Genomic DNA, 23,079 nt, shown 5'->3' on the forward strand with positions numbered 1-23,079 from the left:
TAGAATCCTGAAACACCCACTAGGGACCAGGTAGGGACCAGGTTGACAACCCCTGGTGTAAAGTGACCAAAATGTTGTTTGGTGCCTTGAACCAGCCATGCTGGTTGGGAATTGGAGTTAATGACTGTGCCATAATGCAGGGGTCAGACCAGATTGGATTGGGCCCATCCTGCTATGAACCTGACCAGTTTCGGAAGCATGGTTGGGATGTGAGATAGGATGTGAGATGGGATGTTTCTTTTGGAACACCCAGGTTTTGTAACTCCCTCCCTAGACATGTGCATCTCTATCTATCTATCATCTATCTATCTATCTATCTATCTATCTATCTATCTATCTATCTATCTATATCTATCATCTATCTATCTATCTATCTATCTATCTATCTATCTATCATCATCTATCATCTCTCTTTCTCATCTCTATCTCTATCTCTATCTCTATCTCTATCTCTATCTCTATCTCTATCTCTATCTCTATCTCTATCTCTATCTCTATCTCTATCATCTCTATCTCTATCTCCCTATCTCATTCTCTCTCCCTCCCTCTTGTGGTGATACGCCAAGAACATTTTATTTTGTTCAGCTTTTTACCATGGGTTAAAGTTTTATCTCCCTCTTTTTATGCTGCTTGCTAGTAGGGTTCGGACAACTTCCCCCTGTCTACAGATTTGAGTGTAGAAGGGACCATTTAGTATCACCCTTGGATGGAGAAGTTCTACACCTATTGCTCCATGTGATGTGCTCCAAAGGAATTGTAGCATGGCCACTGAATGGGCACATTGGCTGCTGAGAGTGCTAGCACATGGGGCTAGCCAGTGATGCCTTGTAACCTCCCTTGCATGTTCTTTGAATGCATTTGTGGTGCTGTCTGAATGTTCCTATTTACTTTATCCTGCTCTTTTGAAAAGGGCCACAGTTCAATGTTAGAGAATCTGCTTCTCATGCCAAACATCTGAGGCTAATTCTCCAGGTAGAAGAGGGAATGTCCCCAGTCTGAGGCCCTGCAGAGTGGTTGGCAGGCAGTGTCTATAGCACTGAGTCAGGTGGACCAATGGTCTGACTCACTGTAAGACATTTTCCTACATGAAACTCATTTCAGTCATTTGACTTTGACTCTGACTTTGTGTTATGTATTTCAGGAGCTATCTGTAAGCTACTTTGAATTTATGTTATAAAAAAGCAGGTCATACATTTTTAAATAAATTGTGTGAATGGGCAGCTGCCCCCTCCTATACAAGATCAAACCCCAGAGGCAAATATTATCATATCAAGGCAAACATAACATTTCCTGTAGAATCGCATTGCACAGCCAGTCATCAGGGGTAGTGAAATCATGTGATTGATACTCTTGTGTGATACAGTACCAAGTGGTGCAAAATTCAGATATGTACTACTACCTGAGCCTTCTGCCAAATTACAGCCTGATTGGAGCTCACATTTTACTCTTCTTTTCACCCTTCCAGGCCATTTTCTCATTTGCTCTTCCTGTTGAAATGATACCAATTTAAGCAAAGCATGCTTGAATGAGACATACCCTCATATCACAGTTGGACCATCTGTGTGCCTTATCGTACTGCAATGGTCCCAAGTAATTCCTACATTTCCCGCTAATACCAAAATGAAAATCACTGCTGTTTATCAGATTGCAGTGCTGAAGAACGAGGCTTATTTTACACATATGCTTACAGGCAGATTAAGATATACAGGGTGGGGAGCACACTGTGGAACAGAAATCTGTTCTGCTAACAGATCTAATCATTTAGTGTACTATAAAGGCTCCAAATTTCATCTGTTAACCTATATGCACTTCCTAATTACCATTCATCAACCTGGCATTTTAAAGCATTCCCCTGTGTTAACAATGCGCTCTTCAATGGCTGCCTGTAGTAGTTTTAGCAGCTTTTCCATCCTGGAGGCATTTAAAGCCTTCCTCTGAGCTCAATTCTTTTGCACTGCTTCTTACCCACACACATGTAATAATGGAATAGGTTGAATGCAATATACCCAGGGGTGGCTGGTGCTCATTGGGACTCATGCAATGTAAAGCAGGGAAACCAAGAGTAGTCAAAGCTTGAGCCAACATCAAGGGGAAGCCTCTTCTACAAGGGGCAGGCCTGAGACTAAGAAGAATTATAGAACCAATTACAGAGTTGAAGGGAACACAAGGGTCATCCGGTCCAACCCTTGCAACGCAGGAATCTTTTGCCCAACGTGGGGCTCAAACCCACGACTCTGAGATTACAAGTCTCATTTGCAGGACCACTGCCTGGACCACTGCCTGGGCTGGTTTTAAGAAAGAAGGCAGGGTATTTGGTGGGACCAAGATAGAGGTTGGTGGGACAGGGCACAATTTGCCCTAATGAAGAGTGGTATACAAATTATTATTATTATTATTATTATTATTATTATTATTATTATTATTATTAGACTATCCTCCACCACATACACCTGAAACAATGATTTTAGAGTCCTGTGACTGAAAGCTTCCCTGTGTGCATGTCTGTATTCAGAAAATAAGAACAGGGCACTCTAGAGACACATTTTAAACTTGAAAAAAACAAACAAAACTTTGATAGACATCTGGACTGTTGACTATTCAGCTATTAATGCCACTATTAATGTGTACATTTCTGTTACTAAACTAGTTCCCAGATTTTAAGTGTGATGCTATAGCTTTTGCTGTCAAACGAAACTCTTTTCCTTCTCCAGATGGAATGAGTGCATACTTGGATCAGACCCACTAAAGCCTAATCATAGCTAGGAGTGGGGAAGAAACCTGATTCAGGTCACATTTAAAAGTGAAGCCACCAAGTGCCGTTCGGTGGCTCCCCCAAAATTCCTTCTCAGTCCCTGAAATAGTTGCTAAGCAAAAGAACTATAGTGGGAGGGCTGGCATTGCAAAAGGCACAAGGAGGGAGTGGAGAAGCCTTAAATACTAGGCTAGTCCATTCCTTCTCATTGGAGAATTAGTCTCATTTGGCTACCAAATCCCATCCCAGAGAAAGGGACCACTTTGAATCTCTCTCTGTGTGTGTTTTGTGTGTGTGTGTGTGTGTGTGTGTGTGAGAGAGAGAGAGAGAGAGAGAGAGAGAGAGAGATCTGCCCTCACTCTGAGAAGGAACATAATTTTGAGGGGATATTTATAAAGACCTTTCACACAGAATGCACTCTCAGGCACACTCCCACTCAGAGACGCCAGGTTGATGACACTAATATCTTAAATGAGAGCATCCTGTGCATGTTCTCACCATACGAGGTGAGCCAGACATCTGAAAGAAAGAGGGCCTTTTCGCCCTTTTTTGGCTCTATTGTCCGTCATTGATAGATGATCTTGTCTGAAATATGGACAACAACAAAAATGTCCTTGATTGGACCTGAATAATAAGTTTCTTCCTGCAGTCTCTGATCCTCTCTCTTCTGCTGTTTTTGTTCTGTTATTAACATATGCTTATACTCTTTTTAAAAGTCCAATAAAAAGATGGGGTTGGTTTTTTCCCCCCAGCAGTGGGTGTGGCAGCATCATAGCATGGGTTGCTGGTACCTGTAATGTGGCAGGTGTTACACCCCCCCCACCAGTGGACTGGGCAGCTGGGCTAGTGGCGCACACCCAGGGGTCTTACACAGGCTCTTCACCTGCTGCCTCCATGCACCTGCCCACTAGTCCAAGCTGCCCGCTGCCGTTCCTCAGCTGCCAGGGCTATGTGCCTGTTTTGGGGGGCGCCTGATTGTGCCCCCTCAAAAGTGTGTGCCTGGGGCCACGCCCCCCTCCCCCATGCTACGCCTCTGAGTGTGGCATCTACTATATTGTCCTTTCAGTAGCAGACACAGCCCACTTTTATTTTCTCAAGCTTTTCAGACGTAATTCTAATTTGTGCCATTAAAAAAAAAAATGAATACCAAGCTATGGAATGTGTTCATACCTTACCTTTCCTTTCAGCAGCTCAGCAATATACAGCTATTACTTGGCGTTGTCATTGCAGATCCTGGAATGCTAATCCAGCACTAATATAGATGTGTCTCGCACATATGGCCTACGCTACATCGATTTAGACAAGCATTCATCATGAACTAATTAAAACTCTCTTTTCTGCTTAATTATTGGTCTCCAATGATATTAGATGAAGACAATGTATATCTCAAGAAGTTGACAGGCGTGTGCACTCTGGAAACAGTGATAGCTGTCATACACTGGGTGATTTCAATTTTCTTTCAAAATTATGCAGGAGGAAGCACTTCTGTAATGCCTTGAGAGAGAAAAAATTAAATAAGAGAGAGAGAGAGAGAGAGAGTAGAGAACAGCTGCTGATATTGATTCTATGAATCTGAAACTTTATGAAACCATAGATGGATACATTTGACAGAAGCATATTTCTGGAAGACTTTCAGACTTAAGCAAACAACATCTGTTAATATTGACTTTTGGAGTGGGGTGGGGAATTACATCGGAATTTTTCAGAAGAATTACAATCAGCAATTGATTGAAAAATATGTTCCAGTGCTGTAGAAAAGAGAGTATAAAATACAAAACAGAAGGTTAGAGGGTCTGATTTCTTTTCAGTGTATAAGATTACACAGCAGTTGTATTTCACTCTAAATGGGCCATTGAAATAAACAATGACTCACAGCAGAAGTCGAACCATATCTACTTAGAAGTAAATCCTGTTGAATTTAGTGTGGCTTTCTCCCAGGTAAGTAGGGTGGGGATTGTAGCTTGACTATCTCTTGTTAGGGACGTTTCAAGAACTCTCATCTGGATTTCTAATATTTTGGAATTACTTGATCTTGTTTCCAAAGCATTGTTAATGCATCAGGAATCATCCATTATTCTAATTTTCTTTACTAAATAAATAAATAAACCTGGTATTTGTAGGAAGTTCTGTGCATTGGGAAACTTGCTATAGTTTTCTTCCCCTTCCTCTGATGGCCTCAGACCAGAGATTCCTCCTTAAAGCTGCAGAAGGGGAAAACATGCTGGTTGTTGTTGTTGTTGACATTATTGTTGTTGTCATTGTCATCTTGCTAAAGTGGCTATTCTTACAAAAAAAGAAAGAAAAAAGATTATTATTACTTCTTTAAATTGCTGAATTTACCTTGCTTCCCACCCACATATGTTCACAAATCATAGTACAAAGGCTAAAGACAAATGCAGTGAGGTTTGAACCTGGTACTCTCTGGTCAAAGCTCCTGGCATCAAAACCTAGTACCCTTGGAAAGCTTTTGGAAGTTTAGCATCCCAGCAAGGACCACCTGCACTGTTGCCTATCCTGGACCCCTGGCTGTAGGGTTCCCTACACCTGAGTGACTCCCAATTGATGGATACCCCATTGGTCTGACTGAATTTAAGGCAGCTCTCTGTATTTCATATTAGGTATCTTAACAACAATTCAAAATACAAAATGTATGGCAAAATGACACTTCTCTCGGGGAAGAGAACCATCTCTTTGAGAACTGCACCTAGCACAATAATAGAGCTCCACTGAATTTGACAGTTCCTTTTAGGTGTGTTACCTACTCAACCATCTAGATGAAGTAGGTTAAAAAATATGGGGCTAGGACATGAAAAAATAAGCACATAATACATACACTATGCATCTCCTGTCTGTGCCCATTTTGGTCTATGTTGCCAGCTACACATTCCTTATGAAGTCCACAGCACTTCTGTCACCACTTGATATATGCTGCCTCACCATGTCTAACATTTGTCCCTTTCTGCTGACTGAGAAATGTTCGTTTTGGTGGCAGATCGTTTAAAGAGCCTTGACACTGATCACTTGTTTTGAAACATTTCCTACTTCCTGTAAATCTGGGATAACTGTCAGGACAACATTGATGGAAATCTGTCTTTGGTGTGATGACTCTTGGGAGCTTTGCCTTACAGCTACAGCAGTTTATTCTGCTTCCACAACACACACACACACACACACACACACACAACTATTGGATACAAGGAGTTGAGCCAATGATCACATTTAATCTAGATGAGCATTAAGATCATTTGCAGATCACTTACATGACAATGGAGGATGACTAAGAAAACTGAGCAGCTGGGGTGCATGTTTTGTACATTTTCATTCTAAACATAGGAAGCTGCCTTCTTCTGAGTCAGGTCGTTAGCCATTTGTGTACTACTTACAGTAATTGACAGTAGCTCTCCAGGAGTTCAGCCAAGGTTCCCTGCCAGTCCTACTGTAAAGGGCTGGGGATTGAACCAGGGTATATTTGTAGCCCTGCCTGGATACACTAGGAATTGGACTTTAGACCTTCTGCATGCAAATCAGATGCTCAATAACATACCCTCCAACATTTCACCCATGAAAATAGGGATGTCTCATTCCATGATGATGATTTTACTATTTATACCTCACACATCTTACTGAATTGCCACAGCCACTCTGGGCATCTTCCAACATATATAACAACATAACAAAACATTAAACATTTTTAAAACTTCCCTATACTTGATTGCCTTCAGGTGATTTGGGAGTCAAATAATTCCATACCCTCCAACATTTCTCCAATGATGCAATCAACGCTTCTGGCCTCATCCCCAAAATATGGAAGGAGGCCATTATAGTACCAATTCATAAAAAAGGTTCTCCAATGGAGCCGGAAAACTACCGTAACATCAGCCTCCTTTCGATCATGGGGAAAATTTATGCCAGCTTTTTGCTGACTAAACTATTGCGATGGGTAGATGAGACAAAGCAGATTGGCCACGAACAAGCAGGGTTCAGAATTAAACGCTCTACAACCGATCATGCGATAGTTCTTTACCATCTGGCACGAAAGTACTCCTCTCCTCCCCGGGGCTACCTCTGTGCTGCCTTCTTAGACCTAAAGGCAGCCTTTGACAGCGTTCCTAGAAATATTCTATGGGAGAAACTTGCGAAACAGGGCATTGATAGAAGACTCCTATGGCTTATAAGTCAGCTCCACGAAGGTACCCTTGCTAGAGTGAGACTTACTCCTGCGGGCGACCTCACAAATTCAATACCAATAAACAAGGGAGTGCGCCAAGGATGTATATTGGCTCCCTGTCTATTCAACCTATTCATCAGCGACATGCGAGCACCCCTAGTTAACTCATCTCCAAGTACACACGCGCCTAGACTTGCGGATTACCGCTGCCCACTCCTTTTATATGCGGACGATGCGGTAATTCTATCTTATACACGTGTTGGACTAACCAGAGCTTTGAAGATCTTTGCCACGTATTGTCAACTCAACCAATTAACCATCAACCATGCTAAATCCAAGATTCTGATTTTCTCCAGAAGCCGGAGATTATACGAATGGAAGCTTGGTGGAGCAAAAATAGAGCAAGTCCTAAAATTTCAATACCTAGGAGTTATTTTTCAACACAATTTGGGGTGGAAAGCTCAAATTCAACACCTACTTAACAAGGCCAAAACTCTGTCATATGCGCTCCTCCGATTCTTTTTTTCAGATGGAGCTTTGCATGTTCCCTCGGCCCTAAAGGTGTTCAAGGCAAAAGTGGTTGCCGTGCTTGCTTATGCTGCCCCGCTTTGGGCCGTGATGACAGATCTTGCTCCTCTTGAGACACTGCAAAATCAATTCCTGCGTCGGCTCCTAATGCTCCCCTGTGCGTAAGCAACGCAGCCATGCGACTAGAACTGAAGATCGCATCCTTAGAAACTTGCCTGTGGAAGCAAGTCTTCAATTATTGGTTATCATTGTGGCATAGATTACCAAACCACTACCTTGTCCAATGCTTATGGCGAGATGAATTCTCTAGCCTTTGGACTAGTAGAATTCATGCCAAACTCCTGAGTTATGGAATCTCTCCTTCAGATTCCCTAAAACTAGACCAAATTACTGCTCAAAGACTGATCCGCCAAAGACTGGATGACATCGATCTACAGCGAAATTATATGCTGGGGGGAGGTGTTTGTTCGCCCCAGAACATTGGTATCACTTTAACTTACTGCGTTCCATCATACCTCTCCTCCCTTTCGACTGTTGCCCATAGACTGGCCTTCACCAAAGCGAGGTTCAACGTTTTTCCCTCCAACGTCTTGAGACATAGATTCTCAAAGGGACTAAAGCCCCCGCCACGTGCGAATGTGATAAGGAGATGCCAGAGTCAAAGGGACTAAAGCCCCCGCCACGTGCGAATGTGATAAGGAGACGCCAGAGTCGCTCCAGCACATCATGTTCACTTGCCCCCTGTTCAATGTGCCACGGGCAAATTTGTTGGGATCAATCATACAGAAACTAGAGGGTACCCCACCAAAATTCCACCTTGCTCAAATCTTGCAGGATAAGGATACTCATACGACCCTGAATGTGGCTAGGTTCCTGGTCGCTGTCCTTACCCAAAAGCGACGCCAAGGAGCACTACAAGCTAACTAAGGCGTAGTATGCCATTCTATTTTATAGTATTTTATTGTTATAGTGGTGTTTTAGTGGCTGTTTTTTTCCCACGTGCACAAGCTGTTATTTATGTGTTGTTTTTACCTGTATGGGCCTATGGCCGTAATAAATATTGTTGTTGTTGTTGTTGTTGTTGTTGTTGTTCTCCAATGAAAATAGGGACATCCTACCATCCCCTCCAACATTTCTCCAATGTCCTAAGGAAAAGTTGGACTTTCTGGGATCAAATCAGAAACTGGGACGGCTTCTCTAAATCAGGGACGTCCCTGTAAAATAGGGACAGTTGGAGAGTCTGCAATAAATGGAACAGTTGCATCTTCATGTGAACATATTGAGTTCATATTAAAGCATTTTGATGGGGCTAAATTAAAAATTGGCAGGTTGTTTCCACTATCATGTTCAGGATCAGCAAAAAACAAAGAAAAGAAAAGGGAAAAACACCTTTGCCTTTGAGTGATATTTTAGGAGTGAAACTGAAAGGGAACAGGCATGCTTTCACTGGAATCTGGAAGTCAGTTCTGTCCCTGGGCGTGGGGATAGATAGTCATAACCAATGCCTAAGCAACCACTCTCATTTATGTATTTTAATAACATTGTGGCCAAAATTATGCCAAAAACCTTAAACAAAAATTATGTGTGAATTGTGAATTATAACACTGGTCCTGAGAGATCTGCACTGGCTCCCAGTACGTTTCCGAGCACAATTCAAAGTGTTGGTGCTGACCTTTAAAGCCCTAAATGGCCTTGGTCCTGTATACCTGAAGGAGCGTCTCCACCCCCATCATTCAGCCCAGACACTGAGATCCAGCGCCGAGGGCCTTCTGGCAGTTCCCTCACTGCGAGAAGTGAGGTCACAGGGAACCAGGCAGAGGGCCTTCTTGGTAGTGGCACCTGCCCTGTGGAACAAACACCCTCCCATCAGATGTCAAGGAAATAAACAACTATCTGACTTTTAGAAACCATCTGAAGGCAGCCCTGTTTAGGGAAGTTTTTAATATTTAATGCTGTATTGTTTTTAACACTCGATTGGGAGCCACCCAGAGTGGCTGGGGAGGCTCAGCCAGATGGGCGGGGTATAAATAATAGATTATTATTATTTAATTACTGTTAGCCATTATTATTATTATTATTATGAGCTTCTTCTCCTTTATTTCTTTGTCTGGTGGGTTCCAGCTCCCCGGCTGGGGATAAAGGCCATTTCAGAGTGAGGGCTTCATTTGCCCTTCTTGATGTTGTCACATAGCAAACATCCAAGACTGGAAGGATCAGGTAATAATGAGTGGTCAGCAACACCCCATCTAGTGTGTTCATAAGTATATTTACTGTGCAACAACCTTGGAGCCAGCCAAAAAGCCTTTGGAAAAAGCCTGGTTGTTTCAAATCATTCTTACTGTCTTAAAATCCTTTAGCCACTTATTTGGGAGTAAATAATAACTTTGAACTCAACTGGATTTACTTATGTGTATATGTGCATAAGATTTTGCTGTGGGCATTTTAAATGCTCTAGCTTTTAATTGTGCTTTTCTCTGCTGTTTGTGTGCATTATCCTATACACACATCAACCATCAAATAAAAGCACAATAAAAAGTCAGACATTTTAAAACAATTTGTCTTGTTCTAACCTTGTTAACCACCTATAAATCATTGACAAAAGACGCTGTGTGTGTGTGTGTGTGTGTGTGTGTGTGTGTGTGTTTCTTTAAGCAAATAAACAATTTGCTATCACTGATTGAGTCCAGCCACTAGGTGCCAAAGAAGCTTTTTATTATTAATAATATTATTAATTATTCTAATATTATTATTAATATTATAAATCTATTGCTACCCACCTTCACACAGAACTTTACTTGCATGTTAATTTACATCTATGTCATACATTTATAGCATATTTAAAGCATATTGCTTTCCAGAAAGAAATGCTGGTAAATGTCATTTACCCCTTACAAAACTACAATTCCCGGCATCCTTTTTTTTAAAAAAAACTACAGTTCCCAGAATTCAGAGAAGCCATTTTCTTTGAATGTTCTTAACTGTATAGAATGGAATGTGGGTTTCTTTTGGGTTTTTTTCCCTTTGCAGCTACAATGGTTTTTGAAGAAAAAAAGAATAGGCACATTTTATCTTTCAAAGCAACTATTCAGAATGCAGGCTCATATATATATACATTGCAGGTTTCAAAAAAGGAAAAAAAAAGGCAGCAAAAGAAACAATAGCTCAACAACAAACCAGGCAATGTATTTTAGCCCTGTAGAGAACTTGATCCAAGTCCAATTGAAAAAGGCAAGATTAATCCTGTTTAGTGGGTGTAAAAGTATTTCATTGCATTTAATTACGTTTGTCTAGACATTTATGGGATGTAACTAAGTTGTCGAAAACGTACGACATCAAACTGCTGTATGTGCTTCGTATTAAAGGGCCTCCTTTTGGCTCAAGAACAGTGAAAAGTTATTTTTCTGAAAACAACTTCTGAGGCTACAATGAAAAACATGATTTCCATTGTCAAAGGCTTTTTTTTCTGGACAAACTCTTTTTTAAAACTTAAACAGATGCTTTAAAAAATGTATGCGCTGAGAAGCTGGTTGAGATCTATGGAGGGATCACAACACATATGTGTTAAATGAGTCTTGCTTAATATGAACAAAGCAATTCATTATGTTTTACCCTGTTTTCCTAAGGGAAACAGAAGGAAATACGGTCACATAGAAATGCCAAAATAATCTGCTTCCTTTTAAAGGCTCAGCTAAACAAGGTTTGAAATAGAAATTCTGAACGGGGGGGTTGTTAGGCAAAGAGGACTCGAATCATTAATAAAATGCAATTTTCTGGCATCTTGAATATTTTCCTGTAGCTATCATAAGCAATGTCCTCCTCTACATGTGTGCACACAAAGGAATCCAAACTAGCGGCACCTAGATTGAGGATTATTTAGGAATCCACTTCAAGGGCCATATGTCATGATTTGTAGACAAAAAGTCCTATAAATCTACATAAGGCTGGAAAAGACCCTTTTATGAAACCCTGCTAGACAGTGTAGAGCAGGAATAGCCAACATAATGGCCTTCAGTCATTGTGGTACTCCTGTTCCCATCATGTCTCATCACTGGCCATGATGGTTGTTGAGGCTTAAGGGAATCAGAATCCGGGAAGATCTGAAGGGTACCATGTTGACTACTCCTGTTGTAGGCAGTACAGAGCAAAATGGGCCAATGATCTGACTCAGAACAACAACAACAACAACAACAATTATTATTATTATTATTATTATTGTTATTATTATTATTATTATTTTCTATTCCTCCCTTTGGAGTATAAACAAACAAACAAATAAATGATACAAGTCATTTTTTGTTTTTATACTGTGACTTTGTAGGTTATATCCAGCAGACAATTCTGATCCACTGACCAAGTAGGCATACAAAGCCAGGCTGCAGGTATTTATATAACAAGTCTGGACAATCGTGAAGCTTAATTGTGCCTGCCTGTTACTAGGCACAGTAACAACCAACCATATTCTCTTCCCATGCCTTAAGTTGTGCCTTAATTGAGAGGTTCAGACTTATGTCACAAAAACCTGAGTAGGTTCCATAAGTTTCCTAATTCAAAAACTGGATAATCAACATCCTGTTCAGTTAACATCTCTGTGAATCAGAGTTCAACATGAAAGGCATGCGCTCTTTCTAACTTAATGGCAGAGCAGATTTCATTCCATGAGGCTGCTGAACAGAGGAAAGATAAGAAGCACTTCTATGGCCTCTAGTAAAAGACCATTTGTCTTTGGTTTCCCACAAAACTGTCACCTAGCAGCAGCCCCCACCCCTGCTTCCTTTGTATGGCATGTTTCTTGCACTGTAAGCCTCGGGACAGGTAAGTCTCTGGCTACAGATTTTTGTAAGCCACTTTGGGAGCCATTTCAGCTAAAAATCAGAGTTAAAACATTTTAAATAAAATGCATTTTGGGAATGATCTAGGACTTTGCCTGGCCAGTGGATTCCAGATTGTCTATCTAGTTTCAAAAATACTGTGATATGAATCATACCTAGATAACGTTAGGGACTAGACAATCTGTTTCACCTGGGTTGTGAAGAAGGGCAAATTGAAAATGCAGAGGTGAGAGGCTAGCTGGCTGATTGATGTTCAGATGATTCAAATTACAAAGTAAAAAAGCAAAAGATGAAGGCTTCATAAACAAGGCAAGTTGGGGGAGGATATAGGGAGTGTCAAATGAACATCAAAGAATGCATGCTTGTCAGTAGTGGGGAAGCATCCCAAAGCTTTGACAAGTCCAGCCATTTGAACATTTTAAAACAAAAAGCCAAATTATCTCTCAAATCCTAATCAAAAGAGTATTTTGGACTGAATGGTAAGGAGGATATATGAATTATGTATTAGGTAATTATAATTAATGCTATATATAGTATCTTCAATGTGCAACTTTCTTTAAAAAACCCACCCCTTTTCATCCTCCCACAAATCTTTTAAGATAGGTCATTTTCTATTTTACAAACAGGGAAATGGAGGCTAAGAAACCCTGAATTACCCAAGACTAGCCAGTGAATCAGTCTGAGGCTTGAATCCAAGATGTTTAATATGTGCGTAATAGATTGTTTCCTATCACATGCAAGTAATCTCTATGTCTCAAGCTAATGGCTAAGAAAGAGTATGATCTCATGGAAAGTTGATGCACATTCTCAGGAGGAAGTGACAGACATAGATTATTGATCAATACATCTACACTGAGAAAAATATCAGTAGCTGGTAAAATATTTGCATCTATAAAATCACATTCTTCCATCTCCATTTCTAAAGAAACAGGGGCTGGGAAGATCATTGTCTGAGTTCCTAAAGAAATGTAGACATTATATAGGCAGAGGATTGGTTTGTTGAAGGTGGAGATGGGGGGACTCCCACATTGTTTATGTCAGGGGGAGCTGCAGAGAGATAGAGAGGCAATTACTAAAGTCCAGCAGCTGCATTGGAATTGATGGTTGGCCTATCTCAAGAGGTAGCCCAGGCATGGGACTTCAGATGTTTCAGGCTACAGCTCCCATCATTTCTGACTATTCCCATGCTGGCTGGGACTGATGGGAAGTTGGCATAGCTCCATTGGAAGAGCATGAGACTCTTAACCTGAGGGTCATGGGTTTGACCCCCATTTTGGGCAAAAGTTTCTTGCATTGCAGGGGGTTGGAGTAGATGACCCTCATGATCTCTTCCAACTCTACAATTCTATTTATTGCTATCAATATTTGACCTTTTAGGCTTGTGAATATGGCTTACATCTATATCTAATCAGGGCTGGGGAACCTCAGTCCTGAGGACCAAATGCAACCTTTGGAATGCACTTTGGCCATGTCATCTTCTTAGGCCACATTACTCAGCAGCCCTTGTTATCTGTGCTTAGTGTTTTTGCCTGGCTGGAATGTGTCCTTAAGTGGGTTCCCTAAATGAAGATATGTAGATGAACCTTTGGCCTCTGTGTAGCTAGTATAATGATTACTGTAGAAAGGAAAGAATCCCTGGAAGGTTTCTAGGAGAGAATGCAGTCCTTCTGGCTTCCTGTCTTTGAATGAGGGCTCATTCAAACTCCCTTTTGCACCACACAATCTGTGGAAAATCTGGTGGCTGCTTGTGGTAAAACAGGTTTTTTCAGGGGAAATTCTGGGACCAAAAAAATAAAAATGAAAAACACCCACATTTGGACAAAGAGCTTTAACACTCAGAACTGTGTCTAGAAATGCAACACCAAAGAAAGTCTGGCTCAGCCCTCATAGCCATATTTGCTTCACCTATAGGGATTTCTGGCTCAGGTGAACTTTGGGTTAGGCACAATAATTTCTTCGATGTTTCAGTCATTGGTTTAGGACACACATTTACTTCTCAGTTCTCTGTTTCTTTCCCCTTGCTGCCTGGAGTAGCAGTAGACTGCCTTTGAAGGTCTCCACATGTACTGTCGGTAAATCTTAGTGCTTTAATTGCATTCATCTGGGGACTTGTTATTGTAAGATTTAATAGACTTTGGGGTGTTCTCTACTGCTGCTTTAAACGCGTTGGTGCCATCCTGCTTGTAGTGAGACTGAGGAGAAAAATGGGACCTATGGGAATGACGCCAACAGTCTGGTGACTAAAGAGATTCAAGATTTTTGCCTTTAAGTGCCCCCTCAATGACCAGCAGGCTCTACAGGGGGTGGTATGACTCACTCAAAGCCTTGGAGACGAAATATCCAGCGATAGCGAATTATCTTGGCAGAGGGGATATTCATCACTATCTTTGGATAGACCCCCTAAACCAAACAAGCTTTATTTCTCCTGTACCCTACCAAGAAAACAGCTGTTGTTATTTGCAATCTAGCTGGTCCAGTAATGCTATTTACCGAGTGCTCGTTAAATGCTTCCATAATTATTCACAGGGACATAATGAACAGAACGACACATTGAAAGTTTATGGGCCGTGATAACTGCCCAAGCATATTCTGCTTTTGTTGTAAGCTGGTGACTCATTCTTCTGTTTATGACACAGAGCATTGGGGATATCTGAGCAGCTTTGACTCAGTCTGTGGAGTCGCATTGTGGTTCCTGTCAGTTCACACACTGCCCTTCGTGGGGTCAGAAAGTGCAGCTGAATCATGACACAATATCTGAGCTGAGCTAAAGTTCCTCAGATAACATTTTTTTTTTCTGAATGAAAAAAAAATCTTTTTTTCATTCCCCACACCCCAGAAAAAGGAGAGCACCTCATAGAATCTCCTTTGTATGTGTGGTGGGCTCCATTCTCTGCCCTGACCCCCCACCCAAATCAGGGATATTTTTCAGATTCAGATGAAACCCAAACCAAATTGGACAATTTGAGTGGACTTGGGCGTGGGTCAACCCATTAGGAGCTACCCAAGGCTGCCAAAAGGACAGCCAGTCAGGCAGCAGATGGAAGTAGGAGAGGACGGTAGCCTCTGGAACTCTTGCTTTGCCGGTGCAGCCAGAAAATCTCTGAGAACTGTCTGGAAATCCATTAGATCCATCAGCCTCTGAGGGTGGACCATCCTCATAGGTCCCCCGCCTCTGCAGAGGACAAAAGATGTTATAAGTGTAAATCTTATCAGGAAGTGATGTGACAAAGAACTTATGTCAATATCCCCCACTTGCGTGTCGAGGTCCCCAAGCCACCCCTCAATAACTCACAACACACACATATTTTTTGTTTAAGGTTTTTGGCATAATTTTGGCCACAAATTTATTGAAATACATAAAATGTGAGTGGTTGTTTAGGCATTGGTTAAGAATATCTGTCCCCCCCACCTGGGGACAGAACTGATTTCCGGGCACCACCAAAAGTCAGTAAGGGAAAACAATCTTGGGGAGAAATGGAGCTGAGGCACAGACCCTCACCTCTCCCCACATGCTCCCCAGGACTTGCCGGCCCTAGGCCCATTCCAGGGATTCGGACGAAAAGATGGCAAGCCCCCTGGATTTCTTTAATGGAATTTCCCTTTCTGCAGCAACCTTGGAGGGGCGGGCCCAGCCAATCCTAACCCCTCCATCAACCAATTGATAACCAATGCCTAACCGCAACCTTACAAGTTGTGACAATTTGCTACGCAGTAGGCAAAACCAAATGGCCCCAGCCAATCAGCCAGATGGACAAAATTCCTACCAGACCCCTTCCCCAATGGCAGACGACCCCATGACAGGGATAGCAAAGTCAGAGCAACCTAAATTTAGGGTGGGTGGGTGGGTGATCCGTTGCATGCAGCGAAAGAGACCGCCCAAACTGCGAGCATGAGATTTAAAACCTCTGATCCCTCCCACCAAATTGCAACATAGAATTTGCCCCAGCAACCCAGCCATCCATTCGTTGTCCCAGGATTCCATAGTAATCCTGCCTGGCAACAGAGGGGTGGCCTGGTAGTCCCCACCGCAACACGTGCTCTCCATGAGGGAGAACACGCTTTTAAGATCACTTTCTTCCTGCCCAGTTGATGACATAGAGTGTGCATGCCAGGGGGCATGTCCCCAGTTGTGGGGGCAAGCCGGTGCTACTGCTGTCAGTTCAGGATGGGAGATGGCTGGGCAGCAAGGTTGGTGGTAAACCAGCGGAATCCCCAATCTGTCCCCATTTCCCAGTGCCAGGAACACACACTCTTGATACTCCTGACTGGACAGAGAGGCTGGAGAGAAAGATGGAATCTCTATAGACTACAGCAACTCCCCATCTCCAACCCTCAAATCTGCCCTAATGCTGCACTGAGTACCACAGTGGGCACAGCTGGAAGGGACCAGATCCACCCTGGTCACTCACCCAAGTCTCTGTGATACAGACCAGATCTGTAGCACTCTGCATCTGACACAATCAGATAATGAATGAGGGGCGTCTTACTCTGAGCTGATCTGGCATTCAGCAACAGCAGCCACAGACCCAAGGGCCAGCTGATAGGACAACTAAGATCCCCCAAGTTACCTGTCTGTGTAACTTCTCCACTTACCTAGCCTGCCCCACATTCCATACCATGCCTCTCCCTACCCTGAACCACAGCAACTGTTCCCACCCTGCTCTCCCCCAATGCTGCTATGCTAGGATAGCCATATTTCAAAAAGTGAAAATGCGACCACAAAAGTTGTTGAGCTATTTAATGAAGCTTTCTTGTGGGGGGGGGCAAAGTTGTTGACTTCCCCCCACCTCCAAAGTTGCTGAGCTATTTTTAAGGGGGGGAAATTACACTTTTTTGCAAAAAATAATAATTATACTTTTGACATGGGTGCCATGCATCCGGACATTTCAGCAATTGCTACCCAGACACTGTTTCCAACAGTCGAATCTGGGCTATGTCTAGGAAATTTCGGATATATGGCAACCCTATGCTATGCTCCTCAATGGCCATGCATGAGTTGCCTCAGCACTCACTACCCTATTGTCTAAGAGCAGCCAGTCACTCGTGGTCCGAGTAGGAATTTGCTTTTTTAGTTCTTTGGCTGTTGACTGGATTGGCAGGAAGGATATAGTTCTCCATCCCATCCTATCTCTTTATCTCAGGAGGACTGGCAGCTGGTATAAGGTGGTGCCTAAATAGTTTGGTTGGTCCTGACAACAAGGCATTGTGTGAAAGTCTGTTATTAATTCAGCTGATTTCCCCTGCACACACACACACATTTGGTCACAAGGGGCAAACACAAGGCTCATCTGTCCATTCCTAATATAAACAGTGTTTTAGTGTAACTGTGCGATTAACCTTCACTGCTGTCCTTAATACTTTTTGCCTTTGTACGTGCAGAAAACCTGCAACATATTTGTGTGCCATAATAAATGTGTGGCCTGTACTTTTACCTGTAATTGGTTGGGTTTTTTTTTAAAGACATCAGAAGCTTCTTGTGCCATCTACCCCAAAGGAAACTTATTTTTATGAGAGTTCCTTTGAGGCTCAAGCCACTTGGGGAACAGGAAGCAGAAGACATAATTAATATTTTGAAGGAAAGATAAATGAATGCAGAAAAAGAGATGTTTTCAGAGAAGAGCACAGAGCAGATGGAGAGTTGATGAGGCAAGAAGATGCCATCTTGAACCTCTATCAAGTTAGACAGGTGGCAAGCTGCAGTGTTAGGACCTGATCCTGTAAAGTGCTGAGAGGGAAGTCTTCTGTTAACTGGGACATCTTGAGGTAAGTTGGGAGATTTAGGCATAGTTTCAGCGGCTGCTCAGCACCTTACTCATTGTGCACCAGCAAAATGGGTTTCTGTGTACATGTGAGGACATGATATTATTTCTGCACATCGGCATCCATCACAAACTGTTAGAGATTTGCTGCAGTTGTGCATCCAACAGGATTTGAAAGGATGCAAGAATCCCCCCTGACCTATAATACCCTACCTTGTTCTGTTTTGGGTAAGATTTCCTCAGCTCATCAATCTCCGATCTGCTTTGACCTCCTCTCACCTCAGCCTTTTTCCTGAAACATCTGAATTGGGAACCTATAAACATATGACAGGGTGAATGTGGATCCACTTTTAATATTAGCACAGGAAGCAACCATATACAGGATCAGAGCACAGGTTCATCAGTCTGCTGTCTACACTGGCTGGTAGCAAATCTCCAGTGTTTCAGGCACAGAGCTATGGCCCTTCTCCAAAGATGCAGACCTACCTGAAGACACCAGAGACTGAACTACAGACTTCCTGCATGCAAAGTAGATGCTCTACCACTGAGCTAAATGTGACTGCGGCTGCAATGAGGCCAGAAGAGTTCAGTTGCCTTTAGCTATGTTCATTTTTATGTGTTTCTAAAAACGCTGTAAAGATTTGTGTGGTGCTACTGTAAAACTCCCTGGAAAAGACCCTGATGTTGGGAAAGATGGAGGGCACAAGGAGAAGGGGACGACAGAGGATGGTTGGACAGTGTTCTTGAAGCTACAAACATAAATCTGACCAAACTGCGGGAGGCAGTGGAAGACAGGAGTGCCTGGCGTGCTCTGGTCCATGGGGTCACGAAGAGTCGGACACGACTAAACGACTAAACAACAACAACTGTAACATACTCGGAGGGACACAGGTGGTGCTGTGGGTTAAACCACAGAGCCTAGGGCTTGGTGATCAGAAGGTCGGAGGTTCGAATCCCCACAACGGGGTGAGCTCCTGTTGCTCGGTCCCTGCTCCTGCCAACCTAGCAGTTCGAAAGCATGTCAAAGTACAAGTAGATAAATAGGTACCACTCCAGTGGGAAGGTAAACGGTGTTTCCATGCGCTGCTCTGGTTCACCAGAAGCGGCTTAATCATGCTGGCCAAAAGACCCGGAAGCTGTACACCGGCTCCCTCAGCCAATAAAGCGATATGAGAGCCGCTACCCCAGAGACGTCCATGACTGGACCTAATGATCAGGGGTCCCTTTACCTTTACCTTTATTGTAACATACTGGCACCATAAGGTGTGGTTTATGGCCTTCATGGAAAAATTGACACAAAAAATGAGAGTTCTGCATGGGACTCTGTTTCAACATGGTGTTCTTTTATTGTTTATGTCAATAATAAAAACAGCAGTCAACATCTTCCTACAGATTACACAAAAATTGGAACACTTAACTTTATAATTTTATGATCCTATGTTTACTCAAGTCTGTATTCTCTATATTGAAAACATTTTTCCTCATTCTTAACTGTAAATGGCTGTCTCCTTTTATTTTGTCTCCCATTAAGTCTTCTCTTTAAATTGTTTCAACTGACAGAACATTGATAGTTTCCTCAGCATTTTAGCTTTGATGTTCCCCTGCTGCATCTTTTTTCAGACCCGAAAAAAAACAAATCAAATATATGGTTTGCTCAGGGCAGGGGTGGGGAGGAAATTGGCCTGAACTAAGGATGGGAGAGAAATTAGGTTCAGGTCTCATTAAAATCCAAAGCTATCAGATTTGCACACTTCCCTCTAAGATATTTTTTTAAAAAGGTAAACATTGGTTGGCGGATTGCATATAAAAATTGAGCTCCGCTTCAAAATTTTCACTTTTTTTAAAAAATTCCTATGTAATCCACAGCCAATGTTTACAAAAAAAAAATGCATATGTTAGGAGAAAGTGTGCCTTAAAAAGTATATATTGCTGGGAATTACACACAAAATGCATATTAGGGAATATCTCTTGCCAGAATATATAAACATTAGTTAAAACTGCATATAAACATGTGCCTGTTAGGAGAAACTCATAGTAAAATGCTGGTAATTTTACACAGAGACTTTATCTAAAAAGAAAGAAGAAAGAAGCATATTGATGCAAAATGTGGAGAACTGCATTTAAAACTGGGAAAATTAGAAAAAAGGGGGCACTTAAATTGCCAGATCCTTCCATCCCTAGTTTGACTGGCTAGAGCTTTGTAACTGGAATTTACATCTACTAGAAAGATGAAACCATCATCTAAGTACAATTCAAATGGACTCTTTTGACATCGCATTTTAGAGATATGGGTTATTTCACCATTGGTTCACACTGTACTTCATCTAAGGAAGAAGTTTGGTTTGGGTTTTGTTTTTTTTGGTAGTCTCAGATTGCCAGAAAAACATGGGGCATCACCAAATGGCCGAAATATTGGGAAATTCTGGAACAAGAGGGAGATAGATTAAAACTACAGAGTTTTGAAAAACTAAAAAATAGAGTGTGGGATTGGCTCCATTATTATCAAATAATGGAGGCATATAATCTGGACAAAAAAATTGGCTTCCAGGTAGAAAAATCAAAATTGGAAATAGAGCTGTTAGATCCCAAAAGTAAGAACTTGTCAAGAATGTATAACTTGCTGTTGAAATGGAACACTCAGGATGAAACGTTGAAATCAGTTATGATTAAATGGGCACAAGATGTTGGACATAATATTATGATGGCTGACTGGGAACAGTTATGGACCACAGGTATGAAATTTACGGCATGTAATGCCTTAAGAGAGAATATAATGAAAATGATTTACAGGTGGTACATGACACCAGTCAAGCTCGCAAAAATTTATCATTTGCCCGATAATAAATGTTGGAAATGTAAAGAGACTGAAGGCACATTCTTTCACCTTTGGTGGACATGCCCAGGGATTAAGACTTTCTGGGAAATGATCTACAATGAAATGAAAAAGGTATTTAAATATACTTTTCTGAAGAAACCAGAGGCCTTTCTCCTGGGCATGGTCGGCCAATTGGTGCCAAAGAAGGATAGAACTTTCTTTATGTATGCAACAACAGCAGCAAGAATACTTATTGCAAAGTACTGGAAGACACAAGATCTACCCACCCGGGAAGAATGGCAGATGAAGGTGATGGACTTCATGGAACTGGTGGAAATGACTGGCAGAATCCGAGACCAGGGAGAAGAGTCGGTGGAAGAAGATTGGAAGAAATTTAAAGTTTATTTACAGAAACATTGTAAAATTAAGGAATGTTAGAAGGAGGCTGGAATGAAGTTATGTGGCTTTAGCGGAAATATTATAAAGGATTAAGTAAAAATAGATTGTTAATGGATGAAAGGAGGAAAGGTAAAGTTACATTATATTAAGATAAATTATAGGATAAAAATTGGGAAAGTTGGAAAGGATTTGCTGAAATAGCTAACCGAACTAGAATACAAAAAAGGGAGGTGCGAGGAGGTCAAGGAAACAAGTAAATGAAAGATAAGTTATGGGAAGGTTCGTTGTGTTTTTTAATTGTTTCTATTTTTCTATTTTTCTGTTTTTTATAATTCCCCCCCCCCTCTATTCTCCTCTTTCTTTATTGTGATGTGTTGTTAAGTTTTTGTTTAACTTGGAATTATCTCTTTTTCCTTTTGTAACATTTAAAACTTTAATAAATATTATTTTAAAAAAGAAAAAAAGAAAAACATGGGGCATCAGCCCCCAACCAATTGTCTCCCTTAAAACCATGCTAATGACCACATTTCCTCTACAGGGCAATCTTAATATGTTATGAAGCCCACGACTCTTCTCAGTAAGTTAGACGGACTCTTTAATTTTTTTTTAATAAACCTCTGCTTGTGATTTATTGGCAACCCTTTTAAATCTTGCTTTCCACCCCCCCCCAAGACATTTGTAATATATATTGGCAACAGGATTCATTGGTTTTCTCTGGAATTTCTCACTAAAATATTATCCATCTGTCAAGACTGCATGGTATTAAGCTACCCATTGTGTCGTAAGGATATTTTAACAAGGTTCCACTGTGTCCTGTGTCCTCTGGGCTTTGGAGAAGTATATTTAAAACTGCCTTTTATTTATCCCCCCACCACACACACACACTGCAAGAGAAGGCTAAGGGCTTTTGTTGTTGTTGTCAGTAAGGCTTAAAACTCCACCCACTCATACATACAGATACAATAGTCAGATGTTAACAGACTCACCTCTGGTGACACCCTAACAGGATTCATATCTGGGGAGAAATTACCCAAAAGACAAAGGTGGGAAAATATTGTTTAAAAAGCTGTCGTCATAGGTATATCACTGTATTCAAATCTGAATCGTCAAATTGTGTTATTATTTTTATTATGGTTTTTGTTGTATGTGTCTTTTGCAGTTGATGTTTGTATTGAAAAAATGATTAAACAAATTTTAAAAAGACATGCTATCCACCAGGAGTAAAAGACTCCCATGATCCATCTCTGAAAAATTGAATACAAAAATGGGGAGGCTGACAATTCGAAATCAAGGTTTTGAAGTGATATTCAGTGTTCTGAAATAACACAGTATCTCCTGCGGCAGTCAGACTCTCAAACAGTTTTATTTGTAAAACAGGGCATTTGCTGACTTTTTTAAAGAGTTGGGGTGGCACCAATTTTTCTCTTATTCCTGTCCCTTTCCCTCAGATCTAAACTGATGTCTCCAGGGAAACATTCACTCATTAATATTGCAACTGCAATACCAGCATAATGCAATCAGATGCATCTCAATTCTCTCCTGAGTAGGATGAAATTGTGTTGCTTTTAGTCCCAGGAGACCAAGAAAGTACAAACACACACACACACACACACACACACACACACACTTGAAGGTTTACTAGATAAAAACTTCCTCATATATTATGGCAACATTACAGATGAAAACAAACACTGATACATACATGCACACACATCTATATAGTCCTCCTGCTCATTCTATCTGGCTGAACCTACTTAAAAACATAACTTGAGTTGCCAGCAAATTGCACCTGCAGTGAAATGTGAGGTGAATCTGAAAGGTGTTCCTAC

At 41.5% G+C, this 23,079-nt stretch overlaps 2 long non-coding RNA genes across 2 annotated transcripts in view; both read right to left on the bottom strand.

The window, feature by feature from the left end:
- Positions 1–23,079, bottom strand: part of LOC309334101 — a 552,008-nt gene that overhangs the window by 469,118 nt on the left and 59,811 nt on the right. The window lies entirely within an intron of this gene.
- Positions 3,821–18,346, bottom strand: LOC309334109. Its single transcript, XR_014152883.1, has 3 exons — positions 18,250–18,346; positions 4,860–4,953; positions 3,821–4,246 (listed from the first exon to the last, which is right to left on the bottom strand). It is a non-coding gene; the product is annotated as an uncharacterized lncRNA (long non-coding RNA).

Source organism: Podarcis erhardii (assembly GCF_964252035.2).
Source record: "Podarcis erhardii genome assembly, chromosome: Z".
Lineage (NCBI taxonomy): Eukaryota > Metazoa > Chordata > Lepidosauria > Squamata > Lacertidae > Podarcis > Podarcis erhardii.